A 16,300-nucleotide genomic window follows, 5' to 3' on the forward strand; every position below is an offset into this window, starting at 1 on the left:
CCTTGCTTCCATGTTTCCATGCCGAATTTTCTATCAAGACAACAAGTGCTCCTTTATTGAAATATGTCGGCAATTTTACTTGGATTTAAGTAGTGATAAGGTGATTTTACCGCGAAACCTGTTATGAGATCACAAGAACAGCCGATTTCGGTAGCGAAGCGGTCCGCCGCCGCCGCCGCCGCCGCCGCCGCCGGTGTGCGTACCAGCTTTCGCACACAATGAGAAAAAATTAGCGTAGCTTGCTCTGGAGGCAAAAGAGAAAGCGAAGCTGATGGGCACCTAAGTAGTCCTGGCTGTTGCTGTTTTGCTAAGTTTTGCTAGTGTTTTCTTTCTTTCTTCCTCTATTTCCTTCTTTTTCTCTCTTCTCTCTGTTTTTTGTGTATGTCTTTTTTTGCCTCTGTTTATTTGTATTTCTTTCTTTCTTTCTTTCTCTCTTTCTGTAGCTCTCGCTTTTATATTTTCTATCTCTTTCTATTGCTCTCTCTCTCTCTTTCTTTGATTCTCTCTCTTTTTCTCCTTCTTTTTCTTTCTGTGTTTCGCTCTCTTTCTGTCTCTTTCTTTCTTTGCTATGATTTAATATATCCCTTCCTCCTCAACCTCACACCTGTCCTCCTCACCATCACTTCCCTTTCCTACCCTCTTGCTATACTATACTAAACAAGTCTATGCTATGCTCTGCTAGCGTGCCTGGATAGCCGACTGGTTAACACGCTCGCCTTAAAGGGCCCCTCACCAGGTTTGACAATTTTGAGCTGACGAGCGCAATGCATGCACTCGACGTTCACGATTACGTCTGCCAAAATTTGCAACGCTACGCGCCGCGTAAATGGGTCAAATTTCAAGCTGAACGCTGCTTTCCCTTCTTCTCGCGCCCGCGCGCCCAGAGAATGAGGGGATGACGTACATGAGAGAATGGCCCTACGTAGATGGTAGTGCTGTGACGTCGCTCCTCTACGTAGACGACTGTGCTCTGACGTCGCCAACAGTAGCACGTGACACTGCGATAATTATTTGACACGACGTGTAGTTTGTGTAATTTGTTGCTTGAATGGATGAATAAAACTTGAGAGCAATGATAAAACACTAAAACGAAATGTGTGCGTTTTCTTTTTTTAATTTTTACTGCGAATCGCAGCGATATTCGAGACTAATCTACCTCCGTTTCGCACGCGTTCGTGTCTCGCGCTTTGCGCATCGTGCGGACGCCACCCTTTGCAACGAAACTAATTTTCTACCGCGTTCCAGCGCTCATTAGGCTCATTTATCCTCCCGCGTCTAACTAGATGTTATGCGGCATACCGCTAGTCTCGCGTCCGTACAAATGTTGCAGCTTTCGTGCTCAGTAATAGGTTAAAAGCCAAGTGATCGGCGAGGGCGCATTCGGCATAACTTGCAGAGATGAAGCGCAAAGAACGCCGCCACAACACCGCTTGCGTCTCGGGGGCTCGGGCTGGTTCGGGCACGTCATGCGCTCGTGACATTTTGTGCGCATGACGTGTTCATGCGTATGCGTTATGTGATCCTTCTGCTTAGGATGCCTTGATGCGCGTTTTGTTGCGCATTGGGGGGCGCACACATCGAGGCACACTACTTCTGCTCGCGTGCCGAAGAGGGCAGGGAAGGGATTTGGCTTGCGAAGGCTACACGGGGCGAGCGGCAAGGGTTTGCAGCTCGCCTCCTCGCATCATGGTTTCGCGCCGCTACAAATTATTGTTTTTCTCAGCTTCTAACCAACCGATTAGAAAAATTCTTGTGGCAAAATGCCTTTATTGGGCTCGCAACAACTTGCAATGTCTATCTAAAATTCGTTAGGTCTCCTGGTGAGGGGCCCTTTAAGATTGTGGGTAGGCGTGTTTGAATCTCGCCTGGCGAAGAATTTCGTTACCCTACAATTTCTCTCTTTCTCTGTCTTTATTTCTGACTCGCTCCTTCTCTATAATTATTTCTCTTTCTTTCTTTCTTCCTTTCTTTCTTTCTTTCTTTCTTTCTTTCTTTCTTTCTTTCTTTCTTTCTTTCTTTCTTTCTTTCTTTCTCTCTTTCTCTATCTCTGTACTCATTGTCTCAACTCATTAGAGTTATTGCATCCCGCGCTGGACCAATCGCCGTGCGTGTTTTGACAGCGGAGCAGAATATGAAGACGACGATGAAGAAGAGGACGAAGATAGCACGTGCCGGTCTCGTGGAGCAGGTGCGACGCAGCTGTGGCATTAGCGGTTGCTAGGCAACGCGAGGCGCTCCGAGGGGTTTCTTGTATACATCAAAGTTTTTACGGTCGGCTTAAACAGCTTTCCCGTTTAAGAAAGGCGAAGCTCGCACTAGGCCACGCAAGGCTCCAAACAGCGTAACTGGAAGATTCTGAAGACTAACCTGGTTGCTCCTAGGTCGTTGCTAGGCTTTAGCTTGGTGATGCTAGGTTGTTTCTGCGTTGATTCTCAGCGCAGAGAGATTCGAGTTAATCCACAGACAGTCACAGACACGACACGGTTGTCCAAACTCCAGAGACAGAAACTCGAGCTGAAACCAAGCGTTCGCACCTGTCATAGATTTACGGGCACGTCGTCGTTGGCATAGGCCTTCCATCGCTTCGGGGTCTTCTCGCAGCCGCCGTTGCCTTTCCCGTTACCTAGCATTCTCTCGTTGTACGTACTCGGGATCTTCGGCTCACCGCCGTCGCTTCGCAGCCATTTGTTGGGCTGTTGCCTTCTTCATTTTTAGGGGAACAGTGGTGAGCAGTTGGATTTACCCAATTTCTGGGGCACATACTGGGATGATAGTTTTATGATGGGCTGGACAAGTTATGGCTAGCCTAAAAGCATCACTCTTAAAAAAAAAGATAAAGAAAGTTCGAGCGGGATTTCAATCCAGGCACTCTGCGTGGCAGGCGAGTACTCCACCAAAGAGCCGTGCTGCTGCTCGAAGCTTGTTCGCAAAAAGACCCTACATAGGCATCGTGTCGGTCAAGGAATCGCTTTAACAGGTGTAATATAGCGTGGTAGAAGAATAAAATAACCAGGCGTCACACAATGTGAATTGCGGAACGAGTGGGTCTCTTAAAGCGTCCCACCCATTACAAAGGGCTCAGCCATAATTCTTCATCGTCATCAGCCACAGCATCAACAATGCTTTAAGGACGCGTAGTGTGTGGGTACCTGGCTTCTCCGCAGAATGATTAATAATAGCGTGGTTGGTACTTCCCTACTTTGCAAAATTATGACGATTTATGGCGTAGTGGGTACCTTGCAAGTGTACTTTTTTATTTCGAAGGCCTGCCCTTAGGCATAGTAATTCGCGGTATCAAAAATAGGCATGCAAATTGGTTCCGTGTATAAAGTCCGACAGTGAATGGTGGAAAGGTCCGTGAATCTAGCGGTCGCGATGTCGGGTGGTCGGCCCGGCCTGAGTATGGCCGCGAGATCGAACAATGTCGGCACCTAGCGGCGAACGGACGAAGTCCCGAAGTGTGGATGCGGGTGGCCCGCCGCCGCTTCAGCAGCAGTGTGTCTTGTGTTCGTTGCTGGAGAATTCGGGATAAAAGTTGCAAAGGGGACGATTTGGTCAACGTTCAGTAAACTCATTCTTTCCTTTTTGTAATGGAGGCTCACAGAGCCATTCGCTTTTATTTTTTTCTAAGTAGCGATGCGAAAAGCATTCGTTTAATGCGACCGCACCACATACGCTTGTCCTCCAGCCTTCCGGGCTTGGCAAATACAAAAAAAAATAAAAAGAAAACGTTCACGTCACGTTGACTAACGAGAAAACAATGTTCGAATATCGTTGGTCGCGGCGCGTACTGCAATTTGTTGAATCACTCCTTGCGAGGCAGCCTATGCTAATCAAATACGCGCTATGGTAATTTCAACTTTGGTACTATATCAGGCCTCAATTATTACTGGAAGATTCGTTTAACAGATTAAAAAGACAATAATATCAGCATGAGCTGTGGTTATCAGCTCGATTTCAGATACTCGTTCATCACTTATATGGTCCGTCCGTTTATGGCTCGCGAAACGGTATTTTTTTACTCTGCACGAGTTCATGCACAAACTGGACGAGTTTCGGCGCTTATATATTTCTACTTCTGAACACTGAGAACGCTTCTCCTATTTGAGTAAGCGCGACGGAAAACACGCAAACAACAGCAGGTAAGGCTAAGTGACGCTCGCTTATAAGGACTCGCAGATAGCGTGGACATACCTTGCATGCACTGCGAAGGTGGCGTACGGAGGATGTAGGCCGCAATGCACACTTCGAGAATCAATTCATTTACTTGCGGATGTACGTAAAAGCGCAAGTAAATCATGACTGTCAGCCCTGCATAGCCAAGCCGCCACGATCTTTTGCGGACTGCAACAGTGTTCACGCACGTAGCGCTCAGAAATTACGCATACGACAAGCATGAATGCACATATTAAGTACTGACAGTGAGAAATGCGTTAGCATATTTGACTGAGCATCAACACTTTTCGCCAGCGAACGCTTCAAGCAACCGTGATCGAAGTGTTGGCTACGCACCATCGCAAAGCGCCTTGCCGTTCCGACGCCTGACAAGCCACTATCGGTGTTGAACGTCGCCGGGGCAGGAATGAAAGCTTAACTCTGGCTCTGTGCATTATGTGTGGCATTGCGGAACCGACCAATACTTCCGCTTGGAAATTGAAACGTTTTCGACAATTACGGAGCGCGGAATGACGACACAGAAACAGCATCTCCCTACACTTACACACGGCGCACGGCCGACGATCCACACAAACGCAGGGCGATGCTGCCAACTATAGGTCGATCTCGCCGCCACTTGCACGGAGCTCGCCCCAAGAGAGCTTACAAGAGGCTTTAGAAAGGCCATTGCTCCAGACTTCACTGGGACTGCGCTGCGTGTTCGGGGCTGGCCTGATGTCTTCTTTTAGGGGCGAAGCTCCTTAAGGCGGCACCCGTTCGCCCCTCGTAGTAGTGCGTAACCAGTCGTAACGCTAGTACCAGATCTTGACCTCCAAGTGGTGCCGGTGGCAGATTTTTCCTGTGCGTTGTTGAACAATAAAAAATTCGCAGCGTGCGCGTTAACTAAAAGCCGAATTCTTCTGTCTCTCATTCCCCATTAGCAGCCATTGGCATGTTCCAGTAGGAAACGTTAGTAGAAGTAGAAGTGTAAGTGTTAGCTAAAAGCCGACTTCTTCTGTCTCTCATTCCCATTAGCAGCCATTGTTTACCTCCAAGGTAGTGCCTGGTGAGATTTCTTCTGTGCGTGATTAAACAATAAAAATTTTGTTCAAAAGGCCGTTGATTGACGAAATAAACCAACGAAAGACGCCAGATGTTTTCTAAAAGCAAAACGAAAGAACGCCAGATGTTTCTAAAGCAAAACGAAAAGACGCCAGCTGCTTAACGAAAGACGCCAGATGTTTTCTAAAGCAATGGTTTTCTAAACAATGAAAATTCACAGCGTACATGTAAAATTAAAGTGAGCTGCAAGTCGTCATAACTCATCGAACCTTTAGTATAAACGCGCCCGATCTCACGTCGGTGATGATGTACTGGGCAGAATTCACGGAAGATTCACGGTTTACCGATGAACCTCCGCAGCTTCGCCCAGTCATCATCATTCACTCCGTGGATATGCTGTGATTTTTTTTCTCGCCTTTTTTTTCAATCGGGCATTGCGTTATTGTGCTTTGAGTGACTGTGAAACTGGATAACAATATTTTGTAGCGATTTGTGTGGCGTTCTGAAGGTGTAACGCCACACAAATTCATTCCCACCCACCAGCGGTCACACGTAATTCCATTCCTAAGTCACGTTGCCAGCATTAAAATGTGAACACATTTCTGCGGTGTTTTCCCACACCTCCAAAATTCGCGGAACGTCTTGCCTTCATTTTCTACGCGTCATAACGCTGATACCAGTTTATCTTTGAGTTCGAAAAGAATCGAAGATGAAGTGTTATGAAAGTTTTAGCTCAAGGCTCTAATAATACTCACACACGGAAGTGTCGCGTTTCGTGATCTGGCAGATGCAGCAGGCTGATGCAGGGATGAGTAGAGCGTTCAAATGACGCTCGGGATGCTGCTCCACAGCGGTCAGTATTGTAGCAACGGCTTCTCACAGACCTGACTGATAGGAGCTCCATGTAGTGACAGTCATCATCCACCGGATGTCAGAGTTGTAGACTCGTCAAAACTTCGACCGCGGTTTCTTGTTAACGTTTGCATTTTCTGATGAGTCGAACAATGGGTATCCGATCAACGAGCCTTTATTCTTTCCTTTTCCTTTCTCGCGCCCTGCGAAACGCGAATTTAATTTTTCAAGTTGTCGGAAGCTCAGTTCTATTAAGAGCCTCGTGACAAAATAGAAAAACTGCCACGTATGCACAGATGCGCTCGAAAAGAATGATTCAACTCTCACTCCGCGAGCAAAAGAGCACTTGTCCTCCGTGAATCGAACTTAAGACGTGATGAACGTTCAGTGAGTCTCGCCGTTCTCACGCCTCGTTGTGGTTTCATTGTGACGTCATCTAAAGCACATGGCCAGCGTTTTCAGTCCCACTGGACTGGAAACAAGCTCGAGGTTCATAAATGAAGCCAGATCCACGCAGTGAAAGCTGTCGAAACAGCGAAGCGCTCTCGTGCAAACTCCCGCTGCCGCTTGCAACGAGCGGCTTCTTCTTCGGCCGGACGAAAAGTCTTGCCCATCTTGGGAAAGGGCGCGGCGCGCGTAAACTCCGTGCCCAGCCGGTCGTTTCGTTCCCACCGCGCCTCTCCTCCTCACACCCAGCGCAGCCTCTCATTGGTCGCCTCCTTTTGCCACCTTCTCCGCATCGGCCCATTGATTTCCCCGAGCTGCGTAACGACAACGGCGAAGGGCGACTAAGAACAGCTTCGCCGTTAAAACTCTTTTTCTCATCACATTCGTGCTTGTTGAAACACCTATTGGTGCGAACGCATCGACATACTAAGAAGATTCGTTATAGCTCCCACAACGTTTGCATGCTTTGTATGAAATGGTGTGTATACTAACAGCGAAGCGGTTTAAGCCTTTCAGCCCTGAATTTTTTGTTTTGGTCGTAGACATTTTTATGCGTGTTTTCCTATATAGTTAGGACCCCAGAAGACCACAAACGAAACATTGAGCCAGTGGTGCAATTATTTATGGATTATGAACCGCGTGGCTATTGTGCTTATGAAAGAGACTTTGCCCCAAGATCTGATGCCTACGCTCCAGCACCGTATCCATCCTCCTCACGTCGGTCGCCCTCACCTCCACTGTCCCAAGCCATGCCTCGTCCTTCTCGTTCACCTCGCCGCGTTCTCCGTCACCATTTCGGCGTACGACATCACCCTTGCGTCCTGCTCCGATCTCTCTGGACAGCCACTCGGAAAACTAGAAGCTGCAGTTTTTGGAGGGGAAACAGCTCGTTATCGAAACGTCACAACTCCTCCGTCTCGCCCAGCAAATTTACTGCCTGTTTGTGTGGAAGGTGTTTGTGTTGACGCCCTTGTAGACACTGGAGCCGCAATTTCAGTCATTAACCGCGAATTGTGTTTTCGTCTACGGAAAGTGCAAACTCCTTATGTCGGTCCCATGTTATGGGGCGCTAATGACAATCCGATTTGCCCGACCGGACAGTGTACTGCGCGCGTTCTCATTGACGGAGTCCGCCATCATGTACAGCTGGTTGTGCTTTCTTCATGCGCTCATCAGATAATCTTAGGCTGGGACTTCCTATCGGCTTCGTCGGCTGTCATTTCGTGCGGTCAACCTCTCATTCGTATTACGGACACTGAGCTTTCTTCTGCTGCCGATTTTTCACCGCCCAACCTTATGACAGCTGCGGATTTTCTCCTGCCTTCAGGGCAAGAACGTGTACTTACGATCAGGTCACGAGACGTTATAGATGGCGACGCGGTGGTTATACCTTGCCAGCGCTGTATTTCTCGAGGCATCGCCATCGCATCTTGTCTAGTGCGGTTCACACGTGGTCATGCAAGCATCACCGCCTACAACACGACGCCAGAAGCCCTACTGCTGCCAGAGGGGACTACTGTTGCCAGAATTACCGAAGAAGCACCGGTATGTGTCGTCACTGACTCGTCATTTCCACAGTGTACGCCCGCGGAAGGTTCATCGCGTGCTCTAAAGGCCACTTTGAGTACAGATCTCAATCCGACCCAGACTGATGCCTTGGTGACCATATTATATGAAACACAACACTTGCTTTGACGTTTGTTCCGATGGCCTGGGTCAAACAACAGTGGCCGCTCATCGCATCGACACAGACGGCTCTCGTGTCATGTCGCCGCCCTTACCGTGTATCAGCTTCTGAACACTAAGTTATAGAAGAACAAGCCAACGACATGCTCGCACGCAACATTATCAGGCCTTCGGCAAGCCCGTGGTCTTCTCCTGTTGTGCTCGTTAAAAAAAGGATGGCTCGGTGCGATTTTGCGTTGATTATAGAGCGCTGAACAATATTACTCGTAAGGACGCCTATCCCATGCCTCGGATCGACGACGCTGTTGATACTTTACAAGGTGCCGAGCACTTTACAAGGTGCCGAGTACAAGGTGCCGAGTACTTTCGAGCCTCGACTTGCGCTCTGGTTATTGGCAGACCCGATGCACGAGTCCGATAAAGAGAAGACTGCATTTGCCACACCTGATGAACTCTTTGAATTCAATGTAACGCCTTTTGGCCTCTGCGATGCCCCAGCCACATTCGAACGAATGATAGATACGGTACTGCGTGGATTAAAATGGAAGACCTGCCTTTGCTACCTGGACGACATCGTCATCTTTTCGTCCAGCTTCTCACACCACCTGGAACGGCTAGACGAAGTTCTGACCCGTCTAGCTAAGGCCGGTCTCCATCTAAACACTAAGAAGTGTCGGTTTGCCAGCCGCAGCCTCAAGGTATTAGGTCACGTTGTCAGCAGACATGGCATTGAGCCCGATCCCGACAAGGTTGCTGCAGTACTGCAGTACACTTTCCTACACCAACCACGCCTAAAGACCTTCGCAGCTTCTTCGGCTTAGCGTCGTACTTCCGCCGCTTTGTGCGTGGTTTCGCCACTATTGCAGCTCCTTTGCACAAACTTTTGACCGCGAGCGCACCTTTTGTCTGGTCGGATGAATGCGAAGCTGCTTTTCACCCTCTCAAGCGATGCCTCACATCGCGGCCAGTGCTTCGGCATTTCGACCCTGCAGCGTCTACTGTCCTACACACTGACGCAAGTGGACATGGCATCGGTGCCGTCCTGCTGCAGCGGAACCACGCTTCCGAAGAACAAGTCGTGGCCTACGCGAGCCGCACTCTTTCTCCTGCTGAGCGAAATTACAGCATCACCGAACAAGAATGCCTCGCCGTCGTGTGGTCCGTACAAAAGTTTCGCCCTTATTTATACGGCCAGCATTTCACAATCGTCACTGACCATCATGTTCTCTGTTGGTTATCGTCTCTCAAGAATTTGTCGGCACGCCTTGGCCGTTGGGTACTGCGTTTGCAAGAGTATGACTACAGTGTCACATATAGTTCGGGTCGGCAACACTAAGATGCTGACGCTTTGTCGCGGTGCCCGCTCTCGCCAAGCGCCCAAGTGTCGCCTTCAATCTGTTCATCACCGACCAGCCCAGTGACCAAGCAGACGGCCGGTAGTCCTAAAGAGTCCGTTGCCTCAGTGGACTTTCATCCACAGATCTCCCCTCGCTCCAACATGCAGATACATACTGCCGCACAATCATCGATCGGCTTACTGGCTTATCCCGTGTCCCCAACAGCCGCTTAAGACGACAGCTTGAATGTTTTAAACTTTGAGATGGAACGTTATGTAGGCAAATTTACCACCCTCTCGGTAATCAATGGGTTCCAGTCGTCCCTCGTACACTTCGTCTCCAGGTTTTACAAGACTTGCACGACGACGCGACAGCTGGCCACTTGGGTTTTCACAAGACTTACGAGCGCATCAAAATTCGGTGCTTTTGGCCTGGCCTTTCAACAAGTGTGGCCAAGTACGTCGGTTCCTGCGCGTGATGCCAACAACGAAAACGTACCACATCTCTTCCCGCAGGCCCTTTACAACCTCTGCCGTGCCCGTCCGCTCCATTTGACCTCGTGGGCATCGACTTAGACGGACCCCTCCCGCTTACGCCAGCCGGTCACCGCTGGATTGTTACTGCCGTGGACCACCTAACTCGCTACGCGGAGACGGCAGCTCTTCCCTCTGGTGCTACCTCGGAAGTAGCCGATTTTGTCCTGTGCGCCATTATTTTCCGCCACGGTGCCCCTCGTGTTCTTCTTAGTGACCGTGGCAAGACATTTCTTTCCCATGTTCTTGCTGAAGTCCTCCAGGCCTCTAACAACGTTCATAAGACCACATCAGCATATCATCCGCAAACAAATGGTCTTACAGAGCGTTTTCACCGAACTTTGTCCGACATGATATCCATGTATGTTCAGCCAGATCACAAAAACTGGGACAATGTACTCCCTTTTGTCACGTTTGCATATAATACTGCCATACAACGCACGACGAATTACAGCCCGTTTTTCCTCGTGTTTGGCCGTGAACCGACTTTTGTTCTGGACACCGCATTTTTATCCACGCCCTCTGTTCCATCTTTGTCCCTTCCAGAAGAGTTCGCTGCTCGCGTCGCCCGCTGCCGTGAAATTGCCCGCGCCAACACTGCTACCATTCAGGACAAGAGGAAAGTCGATTTTGACGCGAAACGTCGAGTTGTTTCTTTCCGCTCAGGCGACGAAGTCCTCCTGTGGACACCTGTTCGTACCCCTGGGCTCTGTCAAAAATTTCTTCATAGATATCTCGGTCCATACACCGTGCTGGAAAGGACATCTGCCGTGAACTATCGCGTCGCTCCAGCCAGCGCGGCTACTGATCGTCGTCGCCGCAGCACCGAGATCGCTCATGTCTCTCGCCTGAAACCATATATTCGGCGTTCCTACCCTTAACCTGCTGCCCGCTTTCGCGAAGGGGGAAAATAGTGTGAGCGCTGACTACATAGTTCATCTTCATCTGTACAGAAACCATTGTAATCATCATCTTCGTTTTGTCACGCGGGCTGCGCCGCTTTGGACATTCAAATATAACCTTTCGATTACTGAACTGGGCGTCGTCTCATAATATAGGTATATACGGAGGACAGAATGAGAGACGCCAGCCCCCCCACTAGCGAACGAGAAACACTCTTCCCTACATGTTTCGTCCCTCTGCAGTTTTTTTTTTTCTGTAGCTGCAGGCATCTTAAGAAGAAGATAACGACACCAATTACGCGAGTAATCATAGAAATTAAGTTAGTTGGCCTCCCTTAAAAGGAAAGGGCCGTCAAGTCTAATGGAACACTTCTTGAAGCCCTTCCCGCTGAAAGTCAATTGCCCTTTCCAAAAAGCGGCCGCTTTTGGAAATCCAACTGATCTCGCCGGCGAAATCAAGGTCGAAACGCCGAAAAGCGTAACTGTCATACTTTTCCCAGACGTCCCTACACTCCTTAGATAGATAGATAGATAGATAGATAGATAGATAGATAGATAGATAGATAGATAGATAGATAGATAGATAGATAGATAGATAGATAGATAGATAGATAGATAGATAGATAGATAGATAGATAGATAGATAGATAGATAGATAGATAGATAGATAGATAGATAGATAGATAGATAGATAGATAGATAGATAGCATTTAACGTCGCATATAGTATGTGACGGTAACTACAATGCAAGATAGGACGGGGCAGGCGCTTAAATGATAATACCTATATGTTTATCAACTATCTGCACCTTTCTGCGAGTAATACTTTTCTGCTCTCTCGGTGGTCATCGTGTCATTCTAGAATTGGTGACGTAGATAGGAACAAATTACCCACAGTGGGTCCTTTACGAGTCTGTGAATGTCTTTCGGATGCCTCAATGTAATACCCCCCTCCTCCTCCAGCAGCTCTTTTCTATATCTGCCTAAAATTTATCGTTCAGGAACATACGCAATTGGGCTCGGTCATCTTAAATGTCAGTTCGGAAATGATTACCTAGAGAGAGAGAGAGAGAAAGGTTTATTGTGGCAGAAAAGCTGAAAGGCCGGCATGAATCAGTTTTCTGGCCTGCTACTCAGCGTTAGGAAAGGGAAGGGGGTGGTAAAGAGAGGAGAGAGAAGGTGTTGACGATGATTATGACCTAAATTATTTATGTCGTGTGCAGAGTGACAGACAGACAAAGAAGAAACATTTGATTAAGGTCCTGAGGAGCCAGTCAATGGAGCCCTAGAGAGGGCCCTGGCTAGCTGATGGCTCGTTCCATGCTGGGGCTGCTGACTAACACTCCGTGTTCCATGCTAACACTCCTATGTTTAAATGCACATATATACCCCATAATGTGGACGGGAGGATGACTGCCGCCGAAGCTCAGTGGTAGAGCATCGGACGCGTTATTCGAAGGTCGCAGCTTCGGTCCCTGCCGGCGGCAAGTTATCTTTTCGTCCACTTTACTTTCTTCACATTCATATCCTAATTACTACAAACAACGTCCACTATACTTGGCATTATCGTCTGTTAGTTCTCATTAATACCGGTGTTGGAAATGCGTAAGTTCGAGCTGTACGTATCGCGAATCGGTTGGCCATGCCTTGATCCAGGCGGTCCGGCCGATCGTTTGTCTTCCGCTCCGGTGTGTACCGGTCAGTAGCGAAGCCAGAAATTTTTTCAATGGTGGGGGGGGGGGGGGGGGGGCGGGAGGGGCGTTTAATTATACTTCATGTATGTCCGTGCCTGCGTTAGTATGTGTACGTGTATATACACATACAAAATTGAAAACTTGGGGAGGGGGGTTGAACCCCTTCAACCCCCCCCCCTCCTCTTGGCTACGCTTGTGGTGCCGGTCACAAGCCAATCCCATGGCCCATTTGGAGATTTGATCCCAGCACGCGTAGGAACACGATCATTAGAACTCCCCCGAAGGAAGAGCCACAGGCGTGTTAGGAGAGTCAGCTGCGTACAGTAATCTCCGAGTGTTGTTCAATCACATTCTATCCGCCATTTTTCGCGAAAATTGACGCAAGTTCGACATAGGTCGCATTGTGTAGTCACGATGCGTTCTGGCACCTCCGCCTGCCGGAGCATGGAAGAAGGAAACCGAAGTGTAAGAGTTGCCTGCAATGTACTGGAATTAGGATCTAAGTGGCACAACTTGTGCCGTTGACCGCTCTGCTGACGCAGCATAATGATAACGAAACGTAATGATGACTAAGCATAATTAGGAAGCCGTATAACGATTACGCGGCGTAATTATGACGCAGAATAATGATGACGCGGCGTAATGACGTGGCATAATTATGATGCAGCATATTGATGACGCCGAATACTGATGATGCAGCATAACGATGACGCGGCGTAACTGTGATGCAGCACAATGATGACACAGCATACTGATGATGCAGCATAATTATGACGCACCATTATGAGGACGCACCATAACCACGATGAACTATAATGATGACGCAGCATAATGTTTACGAAGCATAGTTATGACGCACCATAATTATGGCGCGCCGTAATGATGACGCATGACAACGATGACGCATCATGATGATGATGAACTACGATGACGACGGTGCATAATGACGCGGCCTAATGATGATGCCGCATAATGATGACGCGGCCTAACGATGACACATCATAATGATGACGCAGCATAATGACGACGACGCATAATGACGACGATGGATACAATGATGAAGCATAATGATGACGCCGCAGCTGCTGCAAAATTACGTAAGTGAAAGAACTTTTGTTTCGGAAACAAAAAGTCGGTGCAGGTTTGATTATGATACGATTATGGGGGAAGCTGTAAAGGAGAGCTCCGGAAATTTCGGCCACCTGGGGTTCTTTAACGTGCACTTAAATTTATATACACGGGCCTGTAGCATTTCACCTGCATCGAAATGTGACAGCCGCGGCCAGGATCGAACCCACGTCTTTCGGGTTAGCAGCCGAGCCCCGTAACCACTGTACCGCCATATAGACCGTATAACATATGCCATATGTGTATGCCAGATAAACATTGTAAGGACTGCACTTGATTCTTTCGGGATTCTCACGAGAGGCGGCTTTTACACGAGACCTTCCTTTATGGCGTAATTTTTCCCCTTCGATCAAGAAATCCGTCTTAATCACTCGTGATCGCCTAACATCAGGAAAGTGAAGACTATGCTTTTCGTAAGGAAGTTATTCAATCATTCGTGGCTGCTCCTCCGCGCAATTGGCTACTTATACATTCGCTAACGTCGCCAGTGGTTCGCAAGCACGTTCATGCATTATTCAGTTTTTTGTGCTACGTATAGCGTTGGAGATCTCTGTCATTTGAAAGCTAGTATCAATTACTTCGGATACTTCGATAAGGATTTGCTCTTCTCAGTTTTGTTCTAACTGAGCATTTCTTTTCTCTTTTTTTTTCATTTTCGGCTGTCAACGTAGAAGCACAGCCCTTTTGCACAAGTATGTCAGGCATGTTGTTAGCCACATTTGCCAGGTGGCATTGGCATTTGCACTCTCTGAAAAAGTCCTACTTAAGTATATAATAACGACAAAGTACGCGAAAAGAACACCGGCTGCGCCCGCCTCGCGTTCCTTCCTTGTCTCGGGTGTTTTTTTTTTTTTTTTTTTTTTTTTGTGTGTGTGTGTGTGTGTGTGTGTGTGTGTGTGTGTGTGTGTGTGTGTGTGTGTGTGTGTGTGTGTGTGTGTGTGTGTGTGTGTGTGTGTGTGTGTGTGTGTGTGTGTGTGTGTGTGTGTGTGTGTGTGTGTGTGTGTGCGCGCGTGTCTCTTTCGCGCAGTTTGTCGTTAATATAGATTACAGACAAACCCGGTGCTCCGTTTTTCTAAGTGAAATATATCCTTCTCGAACATAGTTTTCGTTTTGTTCATCCTAACGCCGGCCGGGCAAATACAGTAAAACCTTGGTGATACGATCACAGCTCATACGAATTTCGGGGTGATACGAATTTTTCGTTGGTCCCGGCCGGCCCATTGGACTGCAATGTAATGAAGTACGGTTGTTGCGAACCGATTTTCACCCAGCGACGTTTGATACGAACGTACGCTATCGCCCAGGTACGAAGAGATGTTGTCCGCGATGTCGCGGAAGACGCGCCAAGCACGTGCGAGCGCTGGAACGCAAGCGTGGGCATGCGCGCCGCACCGCCGAATCGTCAGAATCACAGTGTAAGAAAAACTTTTCTTACGGTCAGAATAAACCTTCAGAGACGCGTCACGGCCTCCGAGGTTGTGTGCGCGAATCTTTGACGCTCTTATGTGCTTCCGTGTGCCTTCGCATTTAGATTACAGAGGACATTGGCGCCATGCTTTTTTTCTAACGCGTCGACGCGGGCTGCTGTCATTGTACTGTGTTTACACGTGCCTCCCTCGTGCATAAGACACCTTACGAAAGGTGGACGAGGGCCGAAAGAAGGCGAGGACGGTCTTGGTGAAGGAGTCAGGTTTCACAACGTCAACATGCGCGACCGTTGAGGTTGCAATTGTGCAGGCACGGCCGTAAATCTCTAAAAAGAGCCATCCCCAACAACTCTGAGATAACAAAATCATAACACAGGACCGCGGTTCGGTAATTTTGTGGTCTTGATCCATCGCGACAAAGCGCTTCTTTTGTTACTTTCGCTGCAGTACTCTGGTGTCATGCAAAAAGGCATACTAAAATTTGGAAGGGGCTACTGCTGTCGCGAGTCACAACGCACCTGATTCAATAATTAAATACGTGCGTACGGGCCGTACATTTACGAGTGCAGGTATGATTGCCGACATCTAAAAACATAACTGACAATCATTCAGGGTTCTTTCTGACGTTGCTGCGGCCCTGAAAAACAATAAATGAAAATGTACGCCATCTTTCTTTTGTCGCATGCTAATTTTCCGTGCTTTCTGGTCATACGAATTTCGGATGATACGAATATTTTCGGCGGTCCCGTGAGATTCGTATCACCGAGGTTTCACTGTAAACAGCTTATGACCCGTCGTCTATGCGTCACGCGTGTTTCCTGCGTGGCGTCTCTGGAACTTATGACAGTTTCCGCGATTTGAACTTAATTAACTCTTGAGCCCTCCACGAAGTAATTATGATCATTTGCCGCGGTCGCTAAACACCGAGAACATTCCTTTCCTAGTTCAACAAAATTCGATTTTGGGCGGGATATGGCGCTTGCTTTCGGAGAAAATTAAAGAGCAAAAATAGGCATACACGAAAGTCGTGAACCACTGGACAAGGAGAAACACAGGCAGTGAGATGGATGGAGCGATG

At 48.2% G+C, this 16,300-nt stretch overlaps 1 protein-coding gene across 1 annotated transcript in view; it reads right to left on the reverse strand.

The window, feature by feature from the left end:
- Positions 1–16,300, reverse strand: part of LOC119385775 (juvenile hormone acid O-methyltransferase) — a 37,282-nt gene that overhangs the window by 15,081 nt on the left and 5,901 nt on the right. The window lies entirely within an intron of this gene.

This window comes from Rhipicephalus sanguineus, chromosome 3 (genome assembly GCF_013339695.2).
Source record: "Rhipicephalus sanguineus isolate Rsan-2018 chromosome 3, BIME_Rsan_1.4, whole genome shotgun sequence".
Classification (NCBI taxonomy): domain Eukaryota; kingdom Metazoa; phylum Arthropoda; class Arachnida; order Ixodida; family Ixodidae; genus Rhipicephalus; species Rhipicephalus sanguineus.